The sequence below is a fragment of the Gambusia affinis genome, linkage group LG11 (assembly GCF_019740435.1).
Source record: "Gambusia affinis linkage group LG11, SWU_Gaff_1.0, whole genome shotgun sequence".
In the NCBI taxonomy this organism is placed as follows: domain Eukaryota; kingdom Metazoa; phylum Chordata; class Actinopteri; order Cyprinodontiformes; family Poeciliidae; genus Gambusia; species Gambusia affinis.
The window spans coordinates 15784197-15796747 of NC_057878.1; the positions used below are offsets into that span (position 1 = coordinate 15784197).

The following is a 12551-nucleotide window of genomic DNA, read 5'->3' on the forward strand; positions in this document are numbered from 1 at the left end:
CATCGTTAGTCTGCCTCCTAAATAATTTCCAGAGCCAGTGAGCTGCTGGCAATGCAAGGTTAGACAGAAAATGATGGCAGCACGAGGATGCTTCACAGACCTCATGATAGTTTCCGTCTGTCATTATTTACGTCTGACTAGTCCCGTCATGTCAGCTACCTAGAGAGACACTTTTAATGTGAACGCCCCTCCTCCGATTGCTCCTCGCAAGCAGTGTAGTATACCATTATTTCTTTGCTTCAGTACCTTTAGGTGAAACTCGCTCTCCCATCAGCCAGAATCAAAGACAGATTCCTGACTTGATATTGCACATGTCCATGGTCTTACCAAAACTGGCACTGAAGCTACATACCACAGGGGAGGAAGGCGAAGAGATGGAGTACTTTTAACTCATTTGACTAACAAAATTGGGAAAGGATACTGGCGGATATGCAGTTAGCAGACTTAATATTTCAATCTCAGTAGATTTATTCAGCAACTCAATATTATATATTTAAAATGTTTTATTCTGTCATATTGTTGTAGTAACAAACACCTCTTAATTCTGGCCTTTCATCTACAGAGGGTTTTTTTGCTGTCCTGCGCACTTCAAATGGCCAGCTAGATATTATGATTTAAAAAAAAACAAAAAACGAACCCATACATTAATAGATTTCTAAAAATAAGCTAGTTTTTGAAAAAAAAAAAAACATTTTCCAGATCTTCTAATTTGTTGGTCTACTGTTTTTGTTCACAGTGTGTCAAATAGCATTGTCATGGCTGAGATTTGGTGATATTTCCTCCAGTGTTAACTTGCTGTTAAACAACAAAACAATCCAAGTTTGATTGTTTGGGTGAAGACATAGAACCAAGCTCTCAAAAGAACTAGTGCAACAAAGGAGTTGTGGTTCACCAGGTGAAACCAAGGACAAATTGCACTGCTTGGTATCCAGTTAATTTTAATATTTGCTAGATGGCATGGTATGATATGTTCAAGTTGTCTTTTTGAAAAGAGATCTGTCGTTGATGGGAACAATACTTCTGTAGAAACCAGTCCAATTTCAAAAAGTGAGGTGAAAAACAGCATGGCTCCAACCAAAAGTAGGGTTTCCTCCACTATCCTACCGTCAACAACCTGATTCTGACAGATGACAGATTGTTCTGGTGACTCAGAAACTTTGGGTTATCTTGTTTTTCCTTCTGTCATATAGACTTCCCTCTCAGGACAAAATAGTCAAAAGTTCAAATGACCATCTGACTATGAAACTGATACTTGATCACTTTAAAATCTTTGGTCGTCAATAATTCCACCTAAGTTCTTCCTCAATTCATAATACATTACAAAGAAGTTTGTCTAGCAGATTAGTCATACTATAAGGAATAACGAAGTTCATAACTATGAGTTAGACCTGAGTAATTTGTTGAGATTTATACCAAATACAGCAACCTATGAGTTAGACCTGAGTAATTTGTTGAGATTTATACCAAATACAGCAACCTTGTCCAAAAATTTTCTAGGCTTAGGCTTAAGCATGTCTAAAGCAAATCTTTAATGACTTTTCAATACACATGTAAATAAACATAAAACCAACCAAACATAACTCCTTTCAGTCTAATCATATCAGCATCTACTAATCTAGACAATTTAGTCTAGACTACTATAAAATTATTAAATTAGACTTTTTTTCCACATAAAATGCTCATTGGAATGTTTTGTTTTTTTGTTGTCCATTACATTCACTATTAGTTTGTTCAGTAGTTTAGCAAAGTGTCAGGTTTTTATTGATTCTTTCAGTAGCTATCGACTATGAAGCATAAGAAATGTTCTTTTCTTCCTGGAATTACTTTTAATTACTTTTAATTCTGCGATAGTGGTGGAGAAACAACTTCCAGCATGTCTGGCCATGCTTATTAATCTATGCATTCACTGCAGGTTGTGCTGTGGGGAATCACAAATGTAATTGACAGAGCTAAGACCCGCCTACTTGATCTGATTGGTTGTTTCTGACAGAACAGTGAATTTCTGCATATGGCAGTAGGACCACAGGGAAGAGAGAGAGGAGCATGATTTGTTCACAGATTATCTCATACTGACAAGACATGGGGACAGTTTCAACAAAATGTAATAAACATATATTTTTTATAACAGCTACTGTGGCTTTAATTGCTAACCTATGAGACTGACTTGAGTTTTCATAACCCATTAGAAAATGTTGATTAAAGTAGCTAATATTTGTACAATGTTGAATAAGAAAGCATGCTTTCTTCAATAGAAGATACAAAAGGCCACATGGAGCTTCTGATCAACTAATGAAACACTGAAGTCCCAGATAAAAATATAATCTTATCAGGACTTCCTCACAATATATTATTCCACAACAGTTACCCAGAGGGTAAGATGGCCATTTATCACAGCGCAACCCATGAATCAAGTCATGTAGTAAGATCGATCATTGATTCACCTTAGTCCCTTGTTTTACCAACTGAGCCAAATAATGATCATTAAACTGACCACTGCATGTCCAAAAATGGATTCCTAATACTCTGAACTCTGTCTGAAGCAAAGTAAAAATGGTGTCTAGAGGAAAAGTTGACACAGATGCACAGAGATAAAACATAAAAGAGAGCAGTAATTCCCTGCATCTATTCTTTTGTATTTGCTACCATGGTTCACTTATTGTAGGAAACCACAGGCCCAAGACCTCTTGGCTGGAGTCCATCTCTACGCTTTCTGCACGTGATCCCAGCCAAGATGAGCATACTTTAATGGGACTGCTTAGCCCCATCATGACCCAATGAGTGCCGGCTGTGGAGTGGATGTGCTCATTGTGGTGTGTGTGTGTGTGTGTGTTCCCAGCAGGGAGACTGGTGCCTTATGAAGGTCACAACTACAGCAGTGTGGGGGCTCTCTAAGTGAACCCTGGAGAGGATAACAAGCCACATCTAACACTTTCTTTGTGTTCCTCCAGCCACTAATTCACCTGAGGGAAGAGCAGACTAAAAACACAGTTAGCACAAAGCAAAGCAAACATCTTTATTTGGACGGTTTAAGAGAAACAGCCACATGTGGAAACATTTTCATTTATGATAGAATTATTATCTCAACCCCGTTTAAAAGGGTACCAGACCTCGCTCGAAATGAGAAATGTAGTGTTTTGCAAAGCCATTCTTGTACAGCCTGTATACAAAAATGGAAAGATGACGAATACCATTCGTCTCTAGGGAATTTCAGCTCAGCCCCAATGTGATAGCATTGCCCTGTCTTATGGCCACCTAATGGACAATGTAGCATTAATTCAGCTTCAGATGTTTCAGCTCAGCCCCAATGTGATAGCATTGCCCTGTCTTATGGCCACCTAATGGACAATGTAGCATTAATTCAGCTTCAGATGAACAGGCAGGACCCCAGAATCAAAAATGAGAAGGGGGAACTAGGTGTATGAATTATGCATATTACATTACCATATCACTACAATACGCTGTGTACCAAAACAATGCAGCGAAAATTGGCCTTCGACTGAGATATTGAACAATTTTCTACATGGTTCTTGCCTACCATTGAAGTGAAATTGCATTAAGCTGCCTTTATAGCCGTAGAACCCATGCGAGATTTGTATGTTCACATCAAGCCGGTGAACAAAACACTATGTAAACAAGTCAGGGATAATTGAAAAGAAAGTCTCCTGACCGCTTTACCCGCTACCCATCATTCACATTGATGGGAATTTGGTTAAATGGCAGGTGAGAAATTACTTTTTTCCATTGATTTTCCTTTAGAGATCAAGTGCAAATAAATGAAATGGAGCAGATTATTACTATACATTTTGTGGACTTGAAACAACAAAATAATATGTAATCTTTAGACTTTATTTATACAGAACTCACTGTCTCATTACACTGGCAAAAGATCAATGAACTAGTTATTATAGCTGTTAAATTTCATTATTAAAGCATTATTCTCAGCAACATCAGTACTAAAATCTACTAAAATACCCTCTACAATGACTATCTGTCAAAGAGATTGCCACATGAGGAGTAAAAGAATCACAGAAGGGATTAAAAATTTGTGGTAATGGTAGTTATGTTATTTTTTCCTCACATGTAACAGCCTGGAACTAAGAAAAATATTTTAGGAACTACTATCCAAACAAAACAAGGTTTTTTGGTGCTATTAAAGTTACTGCAAAGATTTTATCTCTTCTAGCAGTTGAACTAAGAGCCGTCCCTTTTCTCATTTTCTGTGGCAGCAAGCTGTGCTGCATTGCTGATCCTAGCTTATAGAAAGGCTGAATATTCGCAATGAAAGGATATCGGTTTCAGTTGTGAATCAACCCCTTACTAAAGCAATATTTTTCAATTTCCATTATGAAAATAATTAATATTCCTTACTCCCGTTTATTTAAGCTAATATTTACATAAACTATTGTGTACTTCAGCTGCAGTGATACACTTCTAGCTCTCTTTTGCTATGTGTTTTAGTAATGTCTATAATAAAGTGAGTAAAAAGGTATTTTTTCCCAAAAGCCCCTCAGTTTAGCTGAAGCTGAAGCTGCTACTTTTATAAACTTCCCTGGTAGTTAGCTGTAAAGTAGTGCTATTGCTAGGATGTAAAATAACACTAACGTCAAGTGAACATTCAGATTTAGCAATATTATCTTATTAAAGTGATAAAGACAATGTATGGCTGAGATTACATGTCTGAATTATGTCTCTGATATCTCAATTTGAAAGAGGCCTAAAGGGGTAAGATCTCAGCCATGATGCCAAAACTTCTACTTTTCTGTCTTCATGTTGCAGCTGTCTGTGTTGCAGTGCTAACTGTAGCTTCTATACAGCTTCACAACACAGCAAAAAAAGCAATAAATAGCAAGAACACAACTTACAAAATAAAAGTTCATGGGAGTTTTAAGAAGTACATTTCTCATTTACTCTAGCAGCTAGCTATGCTGCATGCAGTGCCTGCAGTACTACTAGCTTGTAATAAAAAGAGGGTATTCACTTCCTAAGCAGAACTAATATCACTGACAACATTTCTGTTTTCCGAGTAACTCCATGTAGCAGATGATTGCTAAAGTTACAGTTGAGCTAATTTGCTAGGTCCTTCAGCTGCAGCCCAGGCAGTCCCCCCATTTCCTGCTCTATTATTATTATTATTATGATAAGAACTACATGACTCATCTACATCTCTAGACTATACCTGCAATTCATAAAATAGCCCCATAAAGGCAGCAGCTTTTAGTTATAGCACACACATGGGGTGAGCTGTGTAAAACAGTATGTGGTATTGGTAACTGCTTCTGTTCAAACCTTGTAATCATTACCTGGCATCTTATTGTCTCTGTGGCTTTTAAAGCAGTTGTCTCACCCTCAGAAAACAGGGAGTTATAGCTGATCTTTTATTAAAACTTTAGGAGAGTGTCTCTCTCCGGAGGGGGGCAAAGGAGGAGAGGGACAAATTAGTGTTGACAGTAGACACTTAAAGCAGGAAAATCACAGGCCCACTGGGAGGCAGGAGCCACATGGGGCTCTCCGCCTGTGTAAAGAACACTCCAGATTTCACTTGAGATGCAGTCGCCTTTTAACGGGGCAGGGGGAATGTCAACAGACCCTCTTGAATGAGCCAATAAAGCCACTAAAAGGAGCGGATTAACCAGCTGATATCAGGGACAGCGGTTTGTTTTCAATGCGCCTCCTCCTCCTCTTTGGAGCGCAGCCTGAACACATTGGGCGGAACATTTCCTTTGCCTAACATGCTTTTACGCTTCCATAATTGTGTAGTTAATTGTCCTCATACTTGCTTGTGGTCACACAAGATTTAACCATGTAATTCTACTGATGTTACAAATACATGACACAAAAGATAATGAAAAAAAGTGTTAATTTTTAACAGATAGAGTCAAGCTCTGACGTTAAAGGGATCTACCTCAGCTCTTCTGAATTGTCCTTTGTCTATTGTTGCTTTTACTGCCCATTTATCAGGGAGCGATGCTGCTGGTGAGTGAGACTACACAACATGAAACAGTAATTACAAGACATCAGGGGCTTTCAATCTCACTTTAATTTCCCAGCAGCTGTGATCAAACATCCTTAGGCCAATTAACTATAATATGACCCAACAATATCACGACCTTCTCACAACCCCATAAACGCAGAATAAACACGGTGGTTTAAAACAGATGTCTCCGAGCACTGACAACAACTCTGCAAAGAACAAAACAAATAAGCCAAAAATGTAGTAGCTTTTGCTTAGCCACTTGTGTTTAAATGGGGCGCATTTGATGCAAGTATGAATACATTTTTGGAAAAGTGTATAATTTCAATTTAAGCTATGTGATATTTAAGCAATTATAATCAATAAAGGTTCAGATCCTTATCAAGGTGGCTTTCATTCATAAAGGCCTTTGTGACATGTTTACATGTAACTGCATTTTTCAAAAATTTAACTGTTCAGTTTTATTTAGATGAAAATATATATCAAATTTTGAACTCAACAGAGGTGACAATAAATATATCTTTAATTAAGGAATTGTAAGAAAATGTTAAGAGTTACAGTGTTTTGTGAATAAACAAGAAAATTGGAGATGAAACATGTGTAATAAAAACAGTTAAAGTGTTTTTCTTCTGAAAACTGTAAACAAATGTATTGCTTATATTAATTAGTCCTTTATCTCACGCGATGGTCTTGCAAGTGGCATTATTGTGGTGATGAATGGTCCTTTAAAAGCATTCCATAAAAAATATTTTATGGAATGTTCCATTTTATGGAAGGTTTTACTTTTATAAATTAAATAATATTGTCATAATGAGAAAAAATGATTGTTATTATTACTATTTATTTATTTATTTTTAAAAGACAAAGGTAATGGGCATCGAATCAAAATTTTGGGATAAGGAGCAATAAATTTAAATTCTTGCTGAATTTCAGTTCATATTCACTATGAGCTGAATATTGGTGCAAAGTTTGGTTAAAATTTTGCACCTAAAAACATTATAGTTTGGCTTTATTTCGTTGTGTCTTTTTGTTTGTCTAATTCAGTTAGTTTAAATTAGTTTTTAGTGACTATTATAAGTTAAACATTTTTAATTTTAGCTTAGTGTTCATCAGTTGTTGTAGTCATTTTGGTAAATTTCAGTTTCAGAAAAAAATTCCATATACCGTAATAATATGTAATATTAATAGGATTGTGGAAAAAGAGCTGGAAAACAATTAGTGCTTTTGAGCAGATATCTCAAACTTTCTTTTCTATTTCAGGCACGGCGGTGTAAAATGAGTTTCACTATTTGCAGTGCACAGCCTATTTATTATGGAGAAGGCGAGACTAAAACATAGAGGGATTTCCCTTTAATCAGATCTCTTAGGAGGCCGTGTAGTGGACCAATACCCCAATGAATTCCCCCTTCAAAAAAAACAAGCAATATTAGATTGGCTGCATGCTGCTTTAGTTGGACCTTCAATCAGAAGGAATTTGAGAAGATTTTGCTAAATCTAAAAGCCTTTTACGTTTCTGAAAAGCTCATTTCTTTTAATATATTAACACTGAGCAAGCGGCCATGATCATTTATGCGTTTGTCCATTTAGAAATATTTAAGCTTGTAAGCTCTGGATCTAAGCACAATTTTTTTGAGCTTACGGATGACCAATCACAGAGGTGTGTGAGCCCCAGAGCTCTATAGCAAATGAATCCTTCACAGCATTGTAAATCAGGACCTCGAAGAGTGTTATTTAGCCTCAAGCTAAGAGCGCTTGTTTATCAGATGGTGTCTGAGTCTGGGATAAAAACTTCCTCATAAATTTGGGTACATTTTTATGTGCTCGTGGAGGCGGGCTGGCTCATTTCGGGCGCAGCGTTCTCAAGAATGCAAAGATAAGCAGATGTGTTTATGTCAAAGAGCTTGTTGATGAGATTCCAAACATCTTCTAACTGATTGTAATGTGTTTTCAATGATTTCATTCTTTCGCAGCCAAAACATTGACAAAATTCAGTCACAAATTAAAATGCAATGCAGATTTTTTTTCACATTCTCAGGTGCTCCAACGTGTCCAACAGATGTATTGTTTTATTTATTTATTTTTTGCTTTTTACATTTTATTCAGTTGTCTGATGTATTATCACTCAGATACGACATCGCTAACCCCCAGATGATAAATCAGACGAGCGGTGGCTGCTTCTGATAACTCAATAAGCACCTGGACTCCTCCAAACATGTCACACCTGCACTCCTGCGTAATACCACTCTCATTCTCCAGGCCTCACTGGGGGGCTCAATACACCTGCCTCCTGCATCTCAGCAGCTGGGAGAGAAACATCATGCATGCTTAATTAGGAGGCTCAGAAACCACAGGACGATCTTGGTACTTTTTAATGCACAGGTTTGATGTAAATGCTTCCCTATAAGAAAAAAAAAAACCTCACTCACATGCTGTGGCATCAGCAAGTGGTTTATTTGTGTAGCTATTTAGTAAACAAAGAAGATGCAGTGGCTGAAAGACAAAAAAAATTCAATGATTTCTCTGTACTCAAATATGCATATATGTGGTGGAAGTTATTTACATTTTTAGCTATTACAATTGGCATTTTCTGCTTCATTTACAAGGTAGAGAATTATAAGACAACTTAATGAGCATGTCTGAACATATTTACCCACATAACACCGAAGGGAGCCTTTTCTGATCAATAATAATGCATTCTTTCTGTTTCGTCAATTTAGTGTCAGCTTAGGTGTCATTACCAAGTATAATGAATCAGCGTTTGTTTAAGAATTAATAACAAACTGGAGGCATTAATTCATTTAAACAGGGGCAGGTTCTGAGTCATGTATGGGCAACACACAAAAACACACTGAAGGAATAGATTGTGTTCCATTACACATTGACTAAAAATACTTACAATTTTAGCTTCTTGTTTAGCTTGCAGCCATAATTTTGCTGCCACTAGCTCAGCAACAGCGTTTTGGCTCTTGCAAAAAAGGTGCAAGAAAATGAAATTCAATTTTAGAAAAAAAATACATTGGAAATGTAAAGCTAAATATTTCCTTGAGCTGGAATTTGATATCATATACAAAGCAACTTTAGTTGTGTTACATACACTTCCACGGAGGTAGTGTAATGTATAGGAAGCCATGTCAGACAGGAAGGTAAATTTGCAATGCATTTTTGTTGTGCTTTACAAGGACAATCTTGCAGTGTGAGAGGATTGCTTATAGGAAGAGATTGTTTTCAACTCTGCAAAAGCTATGTGGTTATCACAGACTGAGGGTTGTGTATCCAGATCTGATGTTAGGTCCAGAGGCTATAACATCTATAAGGAAGCAGGAGGAGGAGAAGCAGCATGATAACTCAGAACGTCCTGCTGTAATTATGGTATTCATGAAAAGATGAAACTGAGTGCAGACTAAATCTGTAGCTTCGGGCAAAATCAGCAGCTCGGCATTACCGCGTGACCCTGCCTCTCTTGATGGTGCTGCAAACATGTCAAAACTTTGCTGCTATCTGCGCCAGGCAGGAGTGAGGGAATGAAGTGCATCGATTGCTTGTGATTATTAACTAGACTGAGATAAGCCCTCTCCTTATTATGCAGATTACTGAGGCTCCCTGCTCCAGCATATTGTACAGATGCAAGGGAGCAGCTGCTCTTACAGATGGTGGGTACACGGATCTATCATTATGCCTCCATTGTCTCCACTTCAATTGTTTGGGGGACAACAAAACTGCATCAAAGAGGAATCCGACTGCAATGAATTAAGAAAGAGAAACAAAACCCATCAGCTAAATTTATACACGGGAGGCCGCGGGATGGAGAGGAGCGTAAAGCTGGAGCTCTCTCATATATGAAACCGTGGAGTCACCCAGTCATGTATACTGTACCCAAATCTGTTGGATGCAGCACTGTGCACGAAGCATATGTTGTTGTTTTATTAACAAACTCATATTAATTCAGGATCCACGTATTAATTTGAAAAACAAAACTCTTTTCGCAAACAAGCTCAGGCCACACCCGCAGTTGTAATTCTAAAAAAATATTAAAACAAGAAGGAATCCTTCAAAACATGTTACATTGTCCCACAAGGGCAACTACAGCAGGGGGAAGAATCTGCGGACGACACCAGTTTTTGCCCTTAAGGGGAACCTCTGGTTGTCCATTTGACTCGCTACAGCTCCTGCTGTGCACTGCTCAGATCAGGACACTAGTAGCTCCTCTGATCAAACATGACATTACACTGGAGGGAACTGCTTGCTCACATTATAACAGAGAAGGTCACACTGTGTTGTAAGTCATGACAGGAGTCTCTTACTGTAATGTAGATCGCGAGGGGTAACATTACCTTAAACTCTTAATGCGGTGACATTGAACTGAGCACCGTACACGATCCAAACTGAATTTAAACTTTGATGGGAATGCCCCTGGAAATGCAAGATATATTTATTCCTTGATTTCTAGACTTTTCTTCATAGTAGTGGCGGTTTTATAAGGAAGAGAGTAAATGAAGTAAAAAGCTGCATAAAAAATATAGAAAAACACACAAAAAAATAGTAGTAGAGGCAATAAATATAAAAATAATGTCCAATATTACACTTATCTAAAAATGTATATTGCACAACTAAAAAAATTATGGACAACAAACAGAAAATTATTTTATTTTCCCACTAAGTTCCTATATTCTTGCTTTGTGGAATATTATGGAGACAGAATAAAGGAGCATAATAATAAAATAAGATAAATAGTAATAAAAAAAAAGTAGGAGATGAAGTTCATAGGTATGTCTCTTGTGCTTAAATTCAATAAGGAATAAATAAATGAGTAAATGGTTACTTGTGTCACTTAGATGAATGATGACCATATAGAATTGAAAATATTAGCAAAAAATATTTTTTTTTCCAGGGAAATGTTCTCTATGAATTGATTTTCTGATGTGTGTATCTAAGATGAGCTAAATACTTAAAAAACATTTGAAAGTGATTTTTATTTGTTTGTTTTCACAAACAGAATAAGGGTTCATGAACTTAAACCGTGTTTTAAAGAGTCTCTGCTAAGTGTAATACAGAAAACACATATTTTGATCCCAAGAGGAATTAAATAAGTTAGTAATGTTAATATAGATATTGTAATAGACATTTAAATAAAGATAATCAAATGCAATCCAGATCTAAAATATTGTAAAATATCCTTTTTAATAAAGCATCATAGATATCACTCAGATGGAGGGCATGCCAGTATTTTCTCTGTGCTTCACTGCAGCAGAGTGAACTGACTCCCAATCATCTGGAGATTAAAACAAGTATTATAAAAGTACTTTGGGGTCCTACGTACAGGTAGGTTTTCCCCTTTCTGACTGCTATGTCCTCCTGCTAGTAGGACGACACAGTACGTGGAGAGCTGAATTATCCATATCAATAAATACCAGTGCACATTAAGCTGTAAAATGATATCTATTTTTTATTATTATTATCATTAGGTTTAAACCTAATTTTTAGTAACAACATTGCTAGAGTTTTGTCTTCCACTCAATTGTCACTTTTTTGCCTGAAAAGTCTCAAATTAAAAATGACCAGTCACACTGTTTTTGTATTTTTCTGCTGGAATTTGAGTTTTAATTTAGAGGAAAAATAAACAGCACACAGGAAGAAAACAAAGAAATTGTGATAGTTGGTGATAGGACACCAAACTATATTATATTGTATAATAAATAAAATTATAAAAACAATAATCAAGAATCTTGATTTAAATATTAGTTTTATCCTAAAGAGAAAAAATAAAATGGTCACATTAATCATAATAAGCAGCATTGCAAAAAAAAAAAAAATAGGAAAATAACTGATCAGTTTTTGTATAAAAGCAACAGTCTTGGTCATTTAATGTAAGACTAAAACAAGAAGTGTGAAACAAACATGAAAATAAGTTTATACTGAGCTTCAAAAAATTAGCATCTTATGAAGACGATTTAAAAACAAGAGGCACTTCGAAAACTAAAGTCACTGCATAAAACCTGATTTTACTCGACAACTTGTCATGGTCATTTAATTTGAGAAGATTCGCTTGTTTAAAAATAAAAAAATAAAAAACTAAACAAACCATGCAGGGATACGTTTTTCATCACTCATCTTCATTAAATAGGACGAAGAAGAAATTTTGAGTTACACATTGCACGTTTTCAAATTCCTCACAACTTTAACAGTGCGGCTGAAACATCTTGTTAAGCAGGGAAGCTGAAAGGAAGACCCATAAAAATGTCCAGCCTTCGTTATCCAATCATTTTCCTTAATACCGGTGTCAGTGTAGAAAATTAAGCCCAACCCAGCAGATCGACGAGAGAACTCAATAACCTCTATAGCTGGATTCCATTTTATTTCCAGTCGCTGTATAACCGATATAAAGAATGAATGCTGGATCTTTTTTTGTCTTTTGGTGCATTTATTCTGCATAACAGCAGCCATTGATTACAAAGAAAGCATTTCAACCAGAATGCCCACTAGCATCTATACAGTGTTTGCTGTTATTCCCATAAGGTGGAGAGAACAAACATTATTTTCTCCAAATAGAAAATCAATTCCAAGCAGAATATATTCTGTTCTC

The 12551-nt window shown here is 36.4% G+C and overlaps 1 long non-coding RNA gene across 1 annotated transcript in view; it reads right to left on the reverse strand.

Annotated features, from left to right (window-relative positions):
- Positions 1-12551, reverse strand: part of LOC122840188 — a 98594-nt gene that overhangs the window by 73525 nt on the left and 12518 nt on the right. The window lies entirely within an intron of this gene.